At 47.4% G+C, this 18451-nt stretch overlaps 1 protein-coding gene across 1 annotated transcript in view; it reads left to right on the top strand.

The window, feature by feature from the left end:
- CDH1 (cadherin 1) overlaps window positions 1-18451 on the top strand; it is a 75359-nt gene that overhangs the window by 1998 nt on the left and 54910 nt on the right. The window lies entirely within an intron of this gene.

Raw genomic sequence — 18451 nt, 5'->3', positions numbered from 1 at the left:
TCAATCCACTGAGCTATACCAGCCAGGGCTGTATTATTGATTTTAGAGAGAGGGGGAAGAGAGGGAGGAGAGGAAGAGAAACGTCCCCATGAGAGAAATGTAGACCGGGTTGCCTCTCACAGGAGTCTTGTCCTGAACCCATAACCCAGGCACGTGTCCTCACCAGGAGTCAAACCTTTCAGTTTGGTTTACTTTTTTCTTACCAAACGACTTTCCTCCTCCCTCTTGATTTTAGTCGACTAGGCGAGTTATTATTATAATAAAAGAAGCACTTTTTGAGAGAAGAAATCGCCCACAATCCCCCGGAGGGAACTCATTGTTTATTCTTCCAGTCTTTGGCCGCGTGGACAATCTATGGCAATCATGCTGTTGTCTGAAAAAAATTTTGAAATTTGGAAGTTGTTCCAGTAGTGGGTGGCTTTTTTTTTTTTAAACAGAAACCACAGCTTGATTGATTAAAATATATTTGCTTTTCTGAGTACTGTCTGTGTTGCGTGGAGCTTTCTATTGGATCAGTGAGGAAGTGTTTGCCTGATTCTTGCCAAGGGTCTGCCATTACCTCTGGCCGTGGGTTCTGCCCAGCACTGTGCTGGGCACCTGGGAATAAATGGAGATACAGAGACAACTCCAGTACTGCATGCTCCAACAGGTTGCTAAAAATGCCCCAGGACCCACTTATAGGGCACAGTGGAACATGGGTATTCAGGTGCCTGGAATGTTTTGATGGGTAGCATTGGACAGTGAGGATTGGCTTCTGGGAGGAGGCAAAGTTGACCCAGCCTTGTGGAACGGATCAGGGGTTAGAAGCAGAAGTGTGTATTATGCTTGTGTAAGTGAGGTGTCCCAACACAGGTGCTGGTCACTTTCTTTTCCCACATCAAGACATTTGTATCACCAATGGGGTGTTAGTCTAGTTTGTATCCACCTCACAAGTTCTTGCGTCTGATCAATAATAATATTACGTATTAATAATATAGTTCTTACGATTAATAGCCATACCTGTTATTCACTTTTAACTGGGCTCTGGGGTAAGTGCTTCACATATTTTGCCTCGTTTATTCTTCCCAAGAAACACGAGTGTGGGTACCATTGTTCTGTTTTTGCAGATTGAGAAAGTGAAGCATAAAGCAGTTTGTCTGCTCAGGGTTTCACAGCTGGTCTTTCTCCTGTTCTCTCCTCTTCTCCTCAGTAATCCCCAAAAGAAAAGAGGGGGCTTGGGGAAATGGTGTCTGCTGTGAAGTGAACTTCCTCCTCCCTGTGCGCCTGGAGGAGAAGTGTTGACAGGGCAGATCTGAGAGAGGTGGTGGAGAGAGAGCCGGGTCAGACAGAGCAGGTGCAAGGGCGAGGGGGCCTGCAGCTGGTGACGCCATCTTCCCAGGCTGCTTGTGTGGCTGGTATCAGTTCCCTTTATGTCCACCTCCCCACACCCTTTGACAGGTTTCCTGACATTTCATTTTTGGGGGGGCCGTTTGGACTATGAATTGCCCCAGGACAGAAATGCCCTTCTGATGAAAAAACACATGCAACCTTAGAGAACTTGGCTTTGTGATTTAGAAAGGCAGCCAGGGTTTAGGGAGGTGGCCGCCCTCTCCTTGGCCAGTCGAGGATGGAGAGAAGCCACATCAAGTACCAGGTCTAAACACTGGCTCCAGGGAGGGTTTGCTGCGTGGGAGATTGAAAACGATGATCCTGTCCCTCTTTGTCCACTGGTGACCACAGAGTCTCACAAAGAGGATTTGGCTAAACCCAGGGTTTGTTCCTGTGCCCCATGGGATCCTTGTATTTATTTGATTGGTTTCTCTCCAGGTTCTAGAATGGAGAATGTGTTAAAAACAAACAAACAAACAAACAAACAAACAAATAAAAGCCAGCTGTGAACTTCTTTAGTTGCTGATTATTTTTCTTTTTCTTAGCACAAATTGGTTTTGGAACCAAGTATTACCTTAGTGCACTTAGCTTTAAGGTATCTGGAGGTGGGGGGAAGGAAGGCGGCAGGCTTTTAAACTGATGGCTTCCTCGCTTTGCTCTCTCTGCCACCTGGCCTTGGGCAAACAAGGCTAATATTTTGTATCCAAGCTCTGGCTGATGGATTGGCCTAGCTCATAGGCAAAACCACCTGTGTGGATTAAGTACACCCATTTTCCCTCTTTCTACAATGTGCTGAAAGTTGGTGGGAACCCTTTGCAGGGGTGGGGAGGGCTAATTAAATGGGCTTTAAAAAACAAACAGAAACTGGCTTTGGGATGCTCTTGCAACATCAGCTCCCCCCTCCCCGCTGCTCAGACTCCCAGAGAGAGGACTATTTCGTGATCAGGTCCCCATTACTCACGTCTGGGACAAGGGTTATGCAGAGCTCGCTGGGGAAGCAGACTAATAGGTCATCCTCCTGCCCTTGCTTTTGTGTCTCACTAGCAGTAGAGACCCAAGGTCCTGGGCCCTGCAAGGCCATTTAAGGGAGGCTGGCTGCCGCTCCCGCCCCTTCTCTGCCAGGTGGTTATGGAAATCCCTGTTTGCTCTCCGGGCCTTTTTACTGAGCGAGTCTTTTGTTCCGAAATGCTCACCTTGGTGTCTGTTACACATTCCCTTCCAAGCGTAGCCCCAGATAAGCCAGTTGCTGAAGCAATCAGCTCTCGCATCTCCCAGAAGCTGCCAAAACCCAAAAGTCCCCGAGAGGCACCTGTCACCATCCAGACTTCTGGGTTTCTCCCCTGCCTCAACCCCCATCTCCGCTCAGGGCTTCCGGCTTCCAAGGAGCGAAGTGAATTCAGGACGGCTGGTCAGGGTAGCTCTGTGAGTACCTCAGAGATCCAGGTTTGAGTCTCAGCTGTTAGCTGTGTGACCTGGGGTAGGTCCATTCACTTCGATGAGCCTCAGTTTCCCTCTGTGTGAAATGGAATGCAGTAACAGTTACAGGTTTGTCATGAGAGTTCAACATGCATCTTCATTCATAGAGTGCCAGCACGGGGCTGGACCTTGGGATTACAGTAATAAATAAAGCAGATGGGGCTGAATATGAAGGCATGTGGGACAGACATAAATAAGAAAGGGCCCTGGCTGGTGTAGCTCAGTGGCTTGAGTACAGGCCTGCGGACCAAATGATTGTGGTTCGATTCTCAGGGCACATGCCTGGGTCGCAGGCCAGTTCCCAGCGGGGGGACACACGAGAGGCGACCATACATTGGTATTTCTCTCCCTGTCTCCTTCCCTTCGCCTCTAAAGATAAATAAATAAAATCTTTAAAAAAGAGAAGTAAGAAAGGATGGTGCATTGATGACTCATTTCTTAGGGACAGAGTAGGACATTCAAGTATCCTTTTGAAGAAATGAATAGTTACTGCTCCTCATACTCACCTTTTTCCTCTTAAGTGCTGCGGCCTCGGGCCAGGCCTGGATGGGGATTGTGAATGGCCAGGGAAGAGCTGGGGCTGTGGCTCCTGGAGCTTTGTGATAAGTGTGTCCCTGGGTTGCAGTGCACTGAGTGCTTCCTTCTGAAAGCTTCGAGGGCAGGGAAGGGAGACCTCAACCCCCAGCTGGGAAATGGACGGGCAGTGAGTCCTTTTTAAGTGTTTTTCATCTTTGGTCAATTAAAAAGAAATTGGTAGTGGCCTTTCTTTCTCCCTGTCTCCCTTTCCCTTTCTCTAATTTGTTTCCCATTTAAATGCCTCGGCTTACGCTTGGCAGGGCTGTGGGTCCTTTCTCCTTCTGCACTTTAACTCTTCCTTTTCCTTCCCCTTAATCTACCTCCACTTGTCTACCTCCAAAAGTCTTCCACTTTCCCCCAAGGACCTACTGACATCTTCCCAATGTTTAGAAGGTTCTTGAGTCAGACTGCCTAGATTGAAATCCAGGTAATGCTCCTTGCCAGCTGGGGGGTCATTGGCTAAGGTCTTTCTAAGCCTCTGCTTTCCCATCTGTGAAATGGACGGGATAGTACCCTAGGATGTGTCAAGTGCTCAATGAGTAGTAATATTAAAGCCACCAGAGGATTTGGTGTCTTCTGTCTGAGACACTCCCTCCTGTGTTTTACCTTTAGTTCGAACAGATCCCTGTGCTCCCTCCTCCTGCCCAGCAAACCAGCCAAACCAGTTTCCTGGGTCTTGCTGCTTCTGTGCTAAAGCAAACTTTGCTCTGCAAACAGTGACTAGACCAAAGCGCCCTTTGCTAGGAAAGGAGATTCTGGTAACGCTTGCCACTGTGCAGGGTGCTTGGGGTGGGCTGAAGTGGGTGTGCCAGTTGATCTGATGAATGCTGTTTAGAATTGGGGTGGGAGGAGTGGGGCAAGGAGCCGCAAGGGCGGGGAAGGGTGGGGAAGTCAGGATGACCTTGAAGGTTTCAGCTTCTGCTTGGTTTTTAAAAGGATCTAATACAGGTGCTGAAGGATACTGCTCTGTTTTCCCAAAGCCGTAAATGCTCTGCCTTGGGCCACAAGGTGAAGCATGGGATTGCCTGGAGTGGGTGGGGTGGGAATGAGGCAGGGAGGGGAGAAGTAGCCAGCCACAGTCCTCGGGGGAGATCTCAGACAGTCTCTGGGAGAAAGTGCCCAGTACACTCTGCGAATATCCATGGGGTGGGAACGTGTTCAAAGGACTGGAGGAGAAGTGGATTTACCAGCTTCGACTTTGTGAGCGGGAGGGCGGGAGGGTGTCTGCACCAGCCCTGCGGAGAAGCGGAAGAGCGCTGGGAAGTGGCCGCAGGTGCACACAGGTGTGAGGAGGTGCAGCCGGACAGAGCGGAGTCAGGCTGGCGCTGTGCCCCCAGGAACAGGGAAGGTGGCTTCACTTTCCCTGGAACAGGAACAGCAACAGGAACAGGAGCAGAAGGTCCCAGGACTGGGCTGCCTACTTCGGCCAGGGCCAGGCCTAGGACCTGGGTCCACAGATAACCGAGGGTGTTTTCTTTCTATTCCTTTAGTAGGCAAATCATGCACTTGATTAAAAAAGCGAAAAAGTCTCCTCTCCACCTCATCCCGCTCTATACCCAGGTCTTCCCCAGGGCACAGGTAACCAATGGGTTCCTTAGAGGTAACTGGCTCACACACGAGTCATTTCTTTATGGAAACCTAAATTTAATACTCATCTTTTCACGAAGAGTAGCACCAGGGTAACAGTGCTTCGTACCTTCTTTTTTGCCCAACAATACATTACCGTGCTCTCTCTCTCTCAAGAACATCCACGTTTTTTGACTTTGGTTGTAGCTGCGTGGCATGATTGTACCTGCTCTGTTTAACCTGCCCCGACAGACACTGGCGTGGACCATGGGCTATGTCTTATCTTTCAGAAAACAGTACTGCAGGGAATAACGTAGCGAGTGTATCTGGTAGCGCGTGTTCTGGTGTGTGCAGAAGATAAATTTGCACAGCTGGGCCTGTCCAACCAGGGCGTGCATTTGTAACCTCGGCAGACCGAGGGCTTTGCAAGGCCTGGATCAGCGGGCTCCCCCACCAGCATCTAGAGACAGCCTGCTTCCCACTGTCCGGAGGGCTGGGGGGGGGGGGGGGCGTGGCGGCTTTTAAGCAAAAGGTATTGGGAGCCTGCCTCCCTGAGGAAAAAGGAGCTTTGATTTGAGGAAAGACTTCAAGGTTCCGGCAGCTAAGTGGCTCTAAGCAAGAATTAGTTCCAGCAGCTTCTAGAATGTGTCTTTGCATGCACAGTGGGAATAGGTGAGAGAGAGGAGAAGGTTGGGGCAAGGAAAATGAGTTCCTGGTTAGGAAAGCAGTGAGTGAGTGAGTTGTTGGCAGCTCTGTCAGTGAAGTGTCCGGGAGTTTCAGTTTGGAGCTTGGGACAGTGTTAGGTACCAGTTTAAATATGAATTTGTAGAGGAAAATGGTGTTTCCCCTTAATCACACTGGAGCATAAAATGATGGAAGGGGTAAATACTAAAGGGAGTATTTATTTGGAGGTAGCCAGCAAGCAAAAATAGAAATATTTCTACTCAACATTAGGAGTGGGTCCTGCAAAGGGCCTCGTAGATTTGACAGATTAGTCAAGCCTCACAGTGGTCCAAGGCCATTGTCGTGGTCCCCCACCCTAGCAGAGAGAATAGGCTCAGAGAGGTTGGACAACTGGCTACCCAACCAGGCAGTGGCAGAGCTGGGGCCACAGTCCTGGACTTTTGTCTTTCATGACCTCTGTGCCTTGCTGCCAGCCTGCATGTCCGGTGGAACCCTGTGCGCCTTTCTAAGGGGAAGGAAGTCCCGCCTGCCCTTTGGAAAATACAGGGGTGGGCAAAACCAAGTGTACAGTTATAACACAAATAAATAATACAAGAATAAACTGTTTTGCATACGTAAAACTGTAAACCTACTTTTGCTCATTCCTGTGTGTGTCTATACCTTTCTGTCTCAATGATTTTAATGGTGATGCTGGAATTCAGCCTATTCTGCCTTTTTGAAGAGTCTCTTTTGTCTTTTGCTTATGTGCAGTTTTTAGCCTCTCTTAACCTTCTCTTCCAAATAAATGCTGGGTGAGCAGCATGCATTCTCCTTTCTGCCTGTCTTTTTGACTTTCTGGGTCCCTGAGAATGCAATTACTGTGGTATTCAAGGCGGAGGGGCAGGAGGAAATCTGTCCTCAACCAACTCATGTTCCAGCTGGGACTGACTCAAGGTGTAGGAGATGGGCAGAGACCTGGGCGTGGAGCCCCGTGTGCTCAGGTTTTCCCGCCAGGACTAATGGGGCCTTCCTGGAAGGGGCAAACCCGTTCTCCGTGAGCAACGTCATCAACGGGAGCCAGCACCGGACCCCGTGGGATAATTGGCCAAGGCCTAGATAATAATTACAGGGCTTTATAATCAGGAGAGCTTGTAACAAGCCGAGAAAGCCTTTCAGTTATACGATGCCTGGGCAGGCTGGAAGCTAAGAACACCTGTGTCTGTGGTTTGGCATCCACACACGCTGATACACCTTGTCTGGTCCCGGGAGAGTTTTCCCGAAAGAAGTTTGAGAGGATCCTTGCCGCGACTGTTGAAACAGTCTTCTTTCTGGTCTTTATTGCCCCTTCACTTTCCCCAACACCATCTTTCCGCTACCCAACAGCCAGAGTGGTGGTTTTAAAAATGTAAGTTAGAAAAGATCAATCTCACTCAAAATCTGCCAGTGGCTCCCATTTTACACAAGCTAAAAAGTCAAAGTCCTTTCTATGCCCTATAAGGTTTCCATGGTCTGCCCTGTGATCACCCCCTTACCTCTTGCCCTCATTACTGCCAGACTATCCCTAGAGCACAGCAGGCACACTTCTACCTCAGGGCCTTTGCACTGACTATTTCCACTGTTTACAGTAGTTCCTCCCTGGTCTCTGCTTGGCTCACTTGTTTATGTCCTCAACTCTTCGCTCAAATGTCACCATCCCAGTGAGGTTTTCTTGAACCCCCCATTTGAGATTATAACCTCTTGTTCCAATACTCTTCGTTCCCCTTCTTTATTTTATTGTCCTCTAGCACTTTTCACCATCTAACATCCTGTGTATTTCATTTACTGTCCACCAGAACATAAGTTCCAAGAGGCCCGGGATTTTTGTCTTATTTGGTTCACAAGCTGTATTGTGTCTAGAACAGGGCCTGGCACATAATAGGTGCTCGATAAGTACTTGATGAATGAATGAAGTTTCAGAGAGAGAGTGTGTGTGTGTGTGTGTGTATATATGTGTGTGTGTGTATATATATATTGGTTTATATATATATATATCTTTTGCTTTTAGAAGCTATTCCACTGTGCTTTAAAAAATGAGATATAATTGACATTTAACATTAGTTTCAGGCGTCATTCTGCCTTTTGTTTTATTTTTATTTTTTAAATTTAAATTATTTTATTGTTCAGTTACAGTTGTCTGTATTTTCTCCCCACCCCTCCCCCCATAATTGTGCCTTTTGTTTTAAAGACAAGAGGGCACTCTGTCATTAAGGCTCCCACAACCACAGAAAGGACACAGAGCGGGGGAGGGGATGATCTCAGGGTATGTGTTGCTGCTTGGCACTTGCCAGTGTCTCTGAGCCCTGCACATCCCTGATGTAACCTTACCTAATTGTCTTGTCACAGAACAGCTTGCAGTCTGGTCTAAAGGTCAGATGATCCATTTCTGCGTTGGTGTAAGGAAGCACCAGATCAAAATCTAAACGGAGATCTGAGCCCGCCAGGGCCATCTGTTTGGTTTCCTATTGTCTGGGTAACACCTTCTTTGAGCAAGGCTTCCAGATACACCCAACACCTTACTCCTGTGTATCCTTCAGGCCCATTAATTGTTCAAGACCCGGTGTCCATTCTTCTAGTTCTTGGCAATGCACAGGAGCCTGGAAGGAGCTTGTTGAGACATGCAAAAAACTCCAAGGTGATAATTTAAGGCGAATTCAATCAGTTCATGGCCAAGATAAAAATCTCACAGCTCCAAAGTCCATCTGATCAATCAATATTTATTGAGGGAGTGTTATGACAATGTTTTATAATCTTGATGGAAGAGACACCACCCTGCCTTCAGGGAGGGTAACTGCCTAATGGGCCGCGTTGCCAGGTTTTGCAAATAAAAAACACAGGACGCCCAGGGACATTTGAATTTTAGGGGAAATGACTAATTTTTTTAGTATCAAATGCCCCATGCAGTATTTGAGACATACTTACTTAAAAAAAAAAAAAAAAGGTTGTTTCATCCTCTATTCTTATCGCGAGCAACATTGTATTGGTCAGTACTTACTATGCGCCCAGTCAGACTTAGGCGGTCTCTCCCCTTTGCACCTCACAACGACCAGTGAGAAGTGACGGTCATTGACCCTGAGAGACCTGAGAGACGCGGTGAGACAGAGCAGGGCACAGAGACCGGAAGTGGAAAAGACCGGCTGCTTGCTCTGGTGGCAGTTGGACTTCAAAGCCTGCGCTTTTTACAGCAGGAAACGGCAATGAAGCAGACAGTCTGTGAGCAGCCAGGTGAAGGGGGTAGATGATTCCTGCTCCGAGGGTCTCAGCCTAGAGGAGTCCTGGCTGACAGAGGCGGTCGGTCATTCCTGAATTCACATAACACATTTACGTTGAGTACCTGCCAGCACTGGCTCTGTGCTGGGCATTGGAGGTATAGTGGGACAGAACAGACAAAATCCCTGCCCTGCGGACGTCTAGGTGCAGGAGACAGAAGGAGGCAGGTAGATGGTGATCTATGGAAGGAAGAGCAGCAGGTAGCGCGAAAGGTGTAAGACCAGTGTGGGTGCGGAGAGATCTGTGGGAGTCGTCACCTGAAGGAGTGAGGTGCTCAATACGTGTCAGAACTGGACTGTGTTTTGAAGGAGCTGGACTACCCATGTTCTTTCACTCCATGTTGCTGTCATTTAAAAAGATTATTCTCGGCCCTGGCTGGGGTAGCTCAGTGGATTGAGCGCAGGCCTGCGAACCACACGATTGGAGTTCGATTCCCAGTCAGGGCACATGCCTAGGTTGCAGGTCAGTTCCCAGCAGGGGACTCACGAGAGGCAACCATACATTGATATTTCTCTCCTCTCCTTCCCCTCTAAAAGATGAATAAATAAAATCCTTAAAAAAATCCTATTAACTATTAAGAAAAAAAAGACTATTCTCTGATTAGGCATTTTGCTAGAGGAATAATTCTGAGGGTTAACTGTGGCCACATCTCCTTTAAAGGGTATCGGGTTCCAACCAGGATCTAATGCTCTTTCCAAGCCTCTCACCTGTTGGCATGTTGCCCAAGAGGAATATGGTTCTAGTCTAGTTTCCTTCACTTCCTCATGGCGGAGGCATGAGATCACCCTAAAGAGGCATCACGACTCCTTGGACCTGGTATTTTGGGGAGAAGTGTAGGGGGGGACACATGTACTTCTGTCGTAGGGCCTGCTGGTTAAAATTAACCCTGGATTCAGTACGAGGACTTTCTTTTTCTTTCTCTTTCTCTGTCCCTCCCTCCCCCCTTCCCCCCTCCCCCCTCCCTCACCCCTTCCCTCTCCCTCTCTCTCTCTCTCTCTCTTTCCCTCCCTCCCTCCCTCCCTCTCCGCCCTCTTTCTTTTTCAAAGACTGCAAACTTCCTCCCCCACAAATTCTTCATTGCCATTGTGTGGGCAGGTTTGAAAAGGGAACAAGATGACCAGCTTGAGTTAGTGGGAAAAGTTGTGGCATTCCTATTGAAAACGTCACCCATTGAATCAGCTGTGGGACAATATCGGGGCACTTGTTGGAGGGTGGGGTGAGACTCTGAATCACCATCATTGAGAGGCCTCTCCCGGTGAGGCTATCAGTATCGGAGGCTGAATCAGCAGTGACATCACCCTCCCCTAGTAACAGGTGCGGTAGCGGCCCACTCTTACTCATAAATCCCAGGAGATACTGTCCCTAGATCCCTTTGTTCTTAGATCTCTTCATTCTTAGCAACAAACCCCAGGTTTTACAGAAATGACTGTTCAACATTCGCTTGGTGAAGTTCATGTGTTCGATTTCATTGCCAACCCAAATCCTGGACTTGCGATCCTGACTAAACTTTCTGAAGAAATTAGCATTTGTGGATATACCGTCTGCTCCCTTTGCCCTCTCACGTCTCATGTGTAAAGAAATGCTCTTCTATGCTTTGCCGATGGGCGTTTTGGGGTTTGTAATTTGAGTGTTTGATGTCGAAACTTCCACATAAATTGTGCTGATTTTTCTTTGGACTTTGGAATTAGTTACATATTCATTCTCTCTCTCCTGCCTTCCTCCTTTCTGCTAATCCTCTCACCTAAATCAAGGGCATACTCAAGACTTCAGGATTAAATACCAGGGGGGCTGTTCAACCTAGGAAACAACTTCACTTACCAGGTGTGAGGTTTTACTTCTGATTTCAACAGGGCTTTGATGTCAAGGTTATGACTTTATTTTTTTATTACATTTTACTGATTATGTTATTACAGTTGTCTCAGTTTTCCCCACTCCTCCACCCAGCATCTTCCATTCCCTCAGGCAATTCCCTCATTGTTCGTGTCCACGAGTCATGCGTGTAAGTTCTTTGGCGACTCCACTTCCTACACTGTACTTTACATCCCCAAGTCTGTTCTCTACTTGTTAATCCCCTCTCCTCTTCACCCATTCCCCCACACCCTCCTCCTATCTGGCAACCATCAAAATGTTCTCTGTATTCATGATTCCGTCTCTGTTATTCTTGTTTGCTTAGTTTGTTTTTTAGATTCAGTTGTTGATAGGTTTGTATTTTTGCCATTTTATCATTCATAGTTTTGACCTTCTTTTTCTTAAATATGCCCCTTTAATATTTCATATAACAAGGGTTTGGTGATGATGAACTCCTTTAGTTTTTTCTTGTCTAGGAAGCTCTTTCTCTGCCCTTCTGCTCTAAATGACATCTTTTAGATTGGCATCTAAATGGGTAGAGCAGTCTTGGCTGTAGGTCCCTGCTTTTCATGACTTGGAATATGTTTTGCCAATCCCTTCTAGCCTGCTAAGTTTCTTTTGAGAAGTCAGTCTTTATGGGAACTCCCTATAGGTAACTAACTTCTTTCCTCTTGCTTTTAAGATTCTCTCTTTTATCTTTAACCTATAGCATTTTAATTATGATGTGTCTTGGAGTGGGCCTCTTTATATCCGTCTTGTTTGGGACTCTGTGCTTCCTGGACTTGCATGTCTATTTCCTCCACCAAATTTGGGAAGTGTTCTTTCATGATTTTTTCAGCTTTCCAATTTCTTGCTTTTTCTTTTCTCCTTTTGGCACCCCTATGGGGTGAATGTTGGACCTCTTAAAGTTGTCCCAGAGACTGCTTATGCTATATCTTCTTTTGGATTCTTTTTTCTTCTTGTTGTTCTGAATGGTTGTTGTTTTTGTTGTTGTTTTGTTTTTGCTTCCTTATGTTCCCTATCATTGATTTGAATCTTGCTTCATCCAATCTATTGTCGTTTTCCCTATAAATTGTTCTTTATTTCAATTAGTGTATCCTTTGTTTCTGACTAGATCTTTTTTATGCTGCTGAAGTTCTCACTGATTTTCTTGAGCATCTTTATAACCAGTGTTTTGAACTGTACATCTGATAGATTGTATTTCTCCATTTCATTTAGCTCTCTTTCTGAAGTTTCGTCCTTTCATTTGAGCCATATTTCTTTATCTCCTTATTTTGGCAGCATCCCTGTGTTTTGTTTCTGTGTTTTAGGCAGAGCCTCTTTCACTCCATGTCTTGGTGGTATAGACTAATGCAGTAGATGTCCAGTGGCAGAGCTTCCCCTATCACCCAACTGTATACTTGAGGGTGCACCCTTTGTGTGGTCTGAGTACACCCTCCCCTTGTAGTTGAGCCTTGGTTGCTGTTGGCAGGTCAATGGAAGGGATTTACCGAGGCCAGTCAGTTGCAAGGATTGGCTGTGACCACTTACTACCAACCTCTGTCCTCCATGGAGGATCAGCTGTGTGGGGCCAGGGTAGTGGTTCTCCCACATGGTCTTCCACTGGGTGCGCTGGCCCTGGGGTTTCCCAGGTGATGCAGACCAAGGTCAGCCTCCACCAGTGTTTTGTCGGGGGCCATCACGCCTGAGCTGTAAAGCAATCTGAGACTGCTGCTGCTTGTACTGAGCTTGGAGATTCCTAGGTTAAGCCAAGCTATGACTCTAGGCTGGCTGCTACTAGTGCTGAGCCTGAGGCTCACTGAGGCCAGCCGTTGCTTGTTTGATAGGATTTAGGAAGATGTGAATCCTGAGCTGAGACCAACTATTCATATGGAAAAGCAGCTTGGGCGGGGCCTGGAAATTGGGTGGGGCAGAGTCTGTGGGGATCTCCAAGGCAGGTAAAACAGTGTTAGCCAGGTTGATGGAGTCTCAGTTACGGCACCAGCTTGCTGGCTCTGTGTGGGGAGAGTTTAGAAAAGGGACAATGGCCTCTGCTCTCGCCTCGATGCCAGATGCTTCAGTTTCTCTCTGCATGCTACTGGCACCTTTCTAGCTGCTACCTGGTGCTGGAGCTCAGAGGGAGTGAGTCTGAGTACGTGAGTCCATCTGTGGGTTCTTTAGGAGTAACTGCTTGGGGCTCCAGAAGTTTCTTCCACTGGTTCAGTTCCCACTGGTTTTTCCAGCCAGTCGTTGTGAGGACTTCATCTTCTTGGCACGGGAACCCTGGGTAGGGGGCCTGGCGTGACGCTGGGACTCCTTGCTCCCAACACATCCCTCCTGAATTTTTATCCACCACGAGTTGGTGACTGACCAGCCCATTCCACATCTAAGCCCCTCCTTCCAGTCTCAATGGATGTGGTTTCTTTAATTCAGCAGTTGTCAGACTTCCATTCAACTCCATTTCAGATGGTTCTGAGTGATGGTTGTTCTATATTTTAGTTGTGATTTAGATGTGGTCATATGATGTGGAGCCACTTCTGTCTGTGCCGCCATCTTTACTGGAAGTTCAAGGTTGTAACTTTAATGATTTTCAGCATTTCTTTCTCTTTTAACCCATGAAACAAAGGAACAAGTTTCCCTGAGCTTCCCTCAGAGTGAAGATGAAGGGGAAGGGTGGTAATGAGGGGCAGGATTGCATGGGTTCAAATCCTGTCTTGACTCTTATTTGCCATGTGACCACGGGCAAGTTACTTAACCTTCCTCATAGGATTGAGATGAGGATTCAAGGAGTTAATCTATAAAATATGTTCAGTCCCTGGCACATAGCAAACACTCTTAAGTACTGAATTTTCTTTCTTTTTTTTTTAAAGATTTTATTTATTTATCTTTAGAGGGGAAGGGAAGGAGAGAGGGGGAGAAATATCAATGTATGGTTGCCTCTCATGTGTCCCCTGCTGGGAACTGGCCTGCAACCCAGGCATGTGCCCTGACTGGGAATCGAACCTCGATTGTCTGGTTCGCAGGCCTGTGCTCAATCCACTGAGCCACACCAGCCAGGGCTGAATTTTCATTGTTGGACATTTCTGCTTTAGAATTATATCAAGGAGGTGAAAAAAATGTACAGATGCTAAGGGAGCCAGAGCGGATTAGGATGAGGAAGTGCTATATTCCCTTGTCTTACTTCCTTTTTTCTTTTTGTTCCTTGGCCTCCCCAAATTGAAGACATTCCTCTTGAGCCCCAACACTGATTGTGCAAATTATTTGGTGCCACTCAGGCTGGCTGTCATGATTTAGCTCCGCTAATTTACAGTCACACCTCTTTGGTTCAATCATCCTGTGAGCTTGCTTCTAGCCTTGTATCATCTCCATTTTACAGAGGAGGAAACTGAGAGACGCAGAGAGAGTTAGTGACTTGTCTAAGGCCACTAAGTCCACAAAACCAAGAAATGGCAGGTGGGGATTTGAACTCTGGTCCACTGACCCAAAAGCTTATGCCTTGGAATTCCCTGTCTGGAGCAGGGCTGCAGCAGCAAGGGATTGAGGGGGACAAGCAAAATGACCCTGGTGTGACCACAGGTGTTTCAGGTTGCACAACTGGCAAAGGAGCCGTCAGTACGTGCCCATGTGCCTGTACTTTCTGGTGCTTTTCTGTGAACTCCCACCTGTTCAGGTCCCTTGTCAGAGCCATTAAAAAAGAATTATATGTACTTGTGTGTGTGTGTGTGTGTGTGTGTGTGTGTGTGTTTTCCCCCCAGTGTTTCTCGAATTACATATGTATAGATACTTATCCCCGCCCCCACCACCACTTAACACAGAAGGTAGCATATTAAACACCCTCTTCTGCACCTTGTTTACTTGATACACATCGTGGAGTTTGCCCTCACTTTTAACTCATAGACAGTATTCTATTGTAGTTTTCTACTGATGGATACTGGCTGTTTCTGGTCTTTTAATATCAAAGCCACATCAAGAGCATTTTATTGGGTTGGTCAGTAAGTCCATTACTTTTTTTTTTTTTTTCTTCATATGATGGGTCTAGTAGAGCTAAATTGTGTTTAACTTCATTTGAAGCGATTTTGTTAGATCGTATTGTGACAGCTGTCATATCAGTGTGCCTTTAAAGAAAAACTTATCAAAATTGGTGAATTTTGGGGCAGCCATTTTAATACTGAAGATGGAAGAAGATACGCAACATTTTCAGTGTAGTATGCTTTATTATTTTAAGAAAGGTAAAAATGTGACTGAAACACAAAAGATTTGTGCAGTGTGTGGGGAAGGACGCTGCTGTGACTGATCAAACATGTCAGAAGTTGTTCGTGAAGTTTCTTGGCACTATGGATATATTGGCCAAATAATTTTTTGCTGTGGGGCTGTCTCATGCATTGGAAAATGTTTAGCAGCACCCCCGGCCTCTACCCACTAGAAGCTGATGATGGTGGGAGATAGCCAACATACTCAAAATATCCAAATCAATCAAGTTATTGGTGAAGATAAAAAATGTATCTTTTATTTTATGGAAAAAACTAAACGAACTTTTTGGCCAACCCAACAGATGCCAAGTGCAGAAGAGCCTGTGATATGAAGGTCTCTGGCCTCTGGGATGGTTACCGATCGCAGGGGACAGATTCCTCCCTCGGCCAGTCCTGGGTGTTGGAGAGGCCCTAGGTTCTTAGGGTTTCTGATGATGCATGAAATAGGGTCAGCATCAGAATGGAGCCGAGGGCAGCTTCTCTCACCAAAACTGGAGTTATTTCTTGCCGGGGGTCCCTGCCCAGGCTCCCGCTGTGCCCATCAATAGTTGAATAATGCTGTTCTTTCCCCGGCCCCAGGATCCTTAAGCCGCCCTGGGTGGGAAGTGTTTATGGATGACTGACTACCTCAGCCTTGGCTGCTGGCCTTTTGAGAAAGCTGAGAACCAATTAATCTGCTTTCAAATGCTGCGAAGGGTATCCTTCATGTGGCCCCATGGATATGGAATGAAAGGAAGCGGGGCAGAATTGCAGTAGGAGGGGCGAGGGGAAGACTCCTGGGATTGGCCTGAAGCGTGGAAACTGCATATTGCAAATACTGACAGCTCCTCTGCCAGTTGTGCCACCTGAAGCACCTGTGGTCACACCAGGGTCATCTTGCTTTTGTCCCCCTCAATCCCTTGCTGCTGCAGCCCTCCTCCAGACAGGGAATTCCAAGGTCTTCTTCCCTCTACAGGAAGACTCAACCTTGTTCAGCATTAAACTCAGAGAAACGGTATGTTTTTAAAAGTCCATTTATTGGGGACAAAGTTAGAAGGAGACTTAAAAGAGTCCCATGTAGTTCTGGCAGGGTGGTGCAGGGGGAGCTCAGTTGATTAGAATATCACTCCGTACACCAAAGGTTGCAGGTTTGATCCCTGGTTAGGGCACATACCTAGGTCGTGGGTTTGATCCCTGGTTAGGGCACATACAGGAGGCAACTGATGTTTCTCTCTCACATGGGTGTTTCTTTCTCTCTCTCCCCATCTATTTCTCTCTCCCTCTTTCTCTCTCAAATCAAGAAACATATCCTCAGGTGAGGATTAAAAGAGTCGTATTAGTATACGACTCCTTAGTTTAAACATGAGTTTGGCCGGTTCAGTGCAGTTAGGTGACTGAACCAGAGTCACACAGCTGATAGGTGTGGAATTAGAATAATAATAACATTGTTGTTAAACAAGAATCATAAACTTCATCACGCTGTTCCTTGGTTGAGTCCTCCACTGTTCACACCGGGTCCATTTGAAATCCCTGCCCCGGCATTTGGGGTAGGTACCACGACAGCTCCATTTGCAGATAATAAAACAAGCCTCTGGAGGTTGTTGAGCAGCCCAGGTCACACAGCTAGTGGCCCGGGATGGGAGAAGGTGCGTCTCCCAGCTCGGCCTGATGTTACTCCTCCCTGTGCTCCCAGCTCTGTTGCGAGCTTCTGAGCATTCTAGAGTCTTCCCCTTGGCTGAGAGAGGAACCTCAAGGTCCATCCAAAGTCCTTTACTAGTTTTAGCCTTTGTGTAAATGAAGGTTTAAGATCCCTTTGGCTGCTTTGAAAACCCAGAATAAAAGGGCTGCTACTGGCCCCCTTAAGCTCTGTTTGAAAGCTGAATGGTGAAATGTGTCAAGAGATGAGTTTGCAAGCCATTTCAGAGGTTCATAGGCTGCATTAATTATTATTAATATTTCTTTTCTAAATTAGTACTTAAAGTTTCTTTCTAATTACTTTGGGGGTCAGGGTGAGAAAGGGATTGGGGTACAGGGTAAACCAGTTAACTATGAAGGCCATGGTTTGGTTGACCTCCTGACCAGGCTTGATGGGAGTCAAGGTGTTTTGTTTTAAAATTTTCTTTATCGTAGTGGTAATGGATTGTGGATATGTTAAAAAGGTGGGGGGAGAGCGTTGGAGATGCCCACGGACACGCTTACAGATGGAGAGATGGGTGTCCCGGGTGAGTGAGGAGCTGGGGGTGTAAATGACATAAGACCACCATGAATTACATGTTGTAGGAGCTAAATCTATGGGGCCCATTATTGTATTTTCTTTCCTTTTCATTATGTTTGAAATTCTTCAATATAAAGTTGAAACGAGTTGTGCAAGGAAAACCTGAATAATGATCTGTAATAGGAAATGCAAACATCCCCCAGATCACCCTCCCTTTCTCAGTGGCCCATGTCAACAGTTCGGTCTGTATCCTCCCGGATGTTTCTCTGCGCATCTACAAAATCTGTGTCCGCATTGGTGGGGTTTTTAGAAATCGAGGTAGGAATTGTTCTGCAAAATGTAACCAATCTCCTGCCCCTCCTTTATAATACACCCTGGAAAGTTTTGCTTGTCAGTCCATGGAACTCCCCCCGGCTTTTTTCTCTGTAACCTGAGGAAGGTGTTCTTAGTATCACAGAGGCTGAGTTCCCCCTAGTGTTTTGAGTGCCTACTGTGTGTTCGGTGTCAGTTGTGAGGCTCCTTCTGTCCCAAGGGGTTTGGAGATCAGTCCAGCAGCCTCGGGAAAACGTTGAGGTGCCAAGTTGGTCAGACAATGGGCGCATTCAGAATCCAGGTGGGGTTAGACCTGTGTGGGCTGGAGCAGCTGTCAAAGCTTCTTGCAGGAGAGTAGGGGGTGGGTGCAGGGTGTTGGGTGGCATGTGAGTGGGAAAGGGGGGAAGGAGGCACCTCTTGTTGGTGCCGTGGGTGGGGAGGGACCTCCCCTGCAGGTTCCGGGGGCTAGGACTATGACAAGAGGAACGTTTGGATGGTGACTCCTCGCCGAGGTGAAACTCAGCCTTCTGGCCTGGAACCCCGTCCGGAGGGTGAGGGGCTGTGAGGAACCTCTCCCTGGGCACTTCTGGCCTGGCCTCTGAGCCTGACAGGGCCTGACAGGGTCATAGAAGGACAGCGATGTGGCTGCCTGGCCGGGCCTGTTGGCAGAGGCCCTGGTGAGCTGGGAGAACAGGAGCAGCAGGTTTTCCTCTGCCTGCTCTGCAGCCGGTGCGTCCCGTCAGTCCCGGAATCCGCCGGAGCCACCTGGAGCGGGCCGGGGAGAACGGGACATGCGCCGCACCACCCGGGGCCCTCAGCGTGGACTGGCCAGGTTCATCAGACCGGGCGCCGCCCCGCCTGGCTGTCCCACTGCCACCCCGAGTGCTTATCCCAAAGGCGCTGCCTCGGCAAA

This window comes from Artibeus jamaicensis, unplaced genomic scaffold, assembly GCF_021234435.1.
Source record: "Artibeus jamaicensis isolate MK-2021 breed Jamaican fruit bat unplaced genomic scaffold, CSHL_Jam_final contig_464, whole genome shotgun sequence".
In the NCBI taxonomy this organism is placed as follows: domain Eukaryota; kingdom Metazoa; phylum Chordata; class Mammalia; order Chiroptera; family Phyllostomidae; genus Artibeus; species Artibeus jamaicensis.
This window is presented reverse-complemented; position numbering and strand designations above follow the sequence as displayed.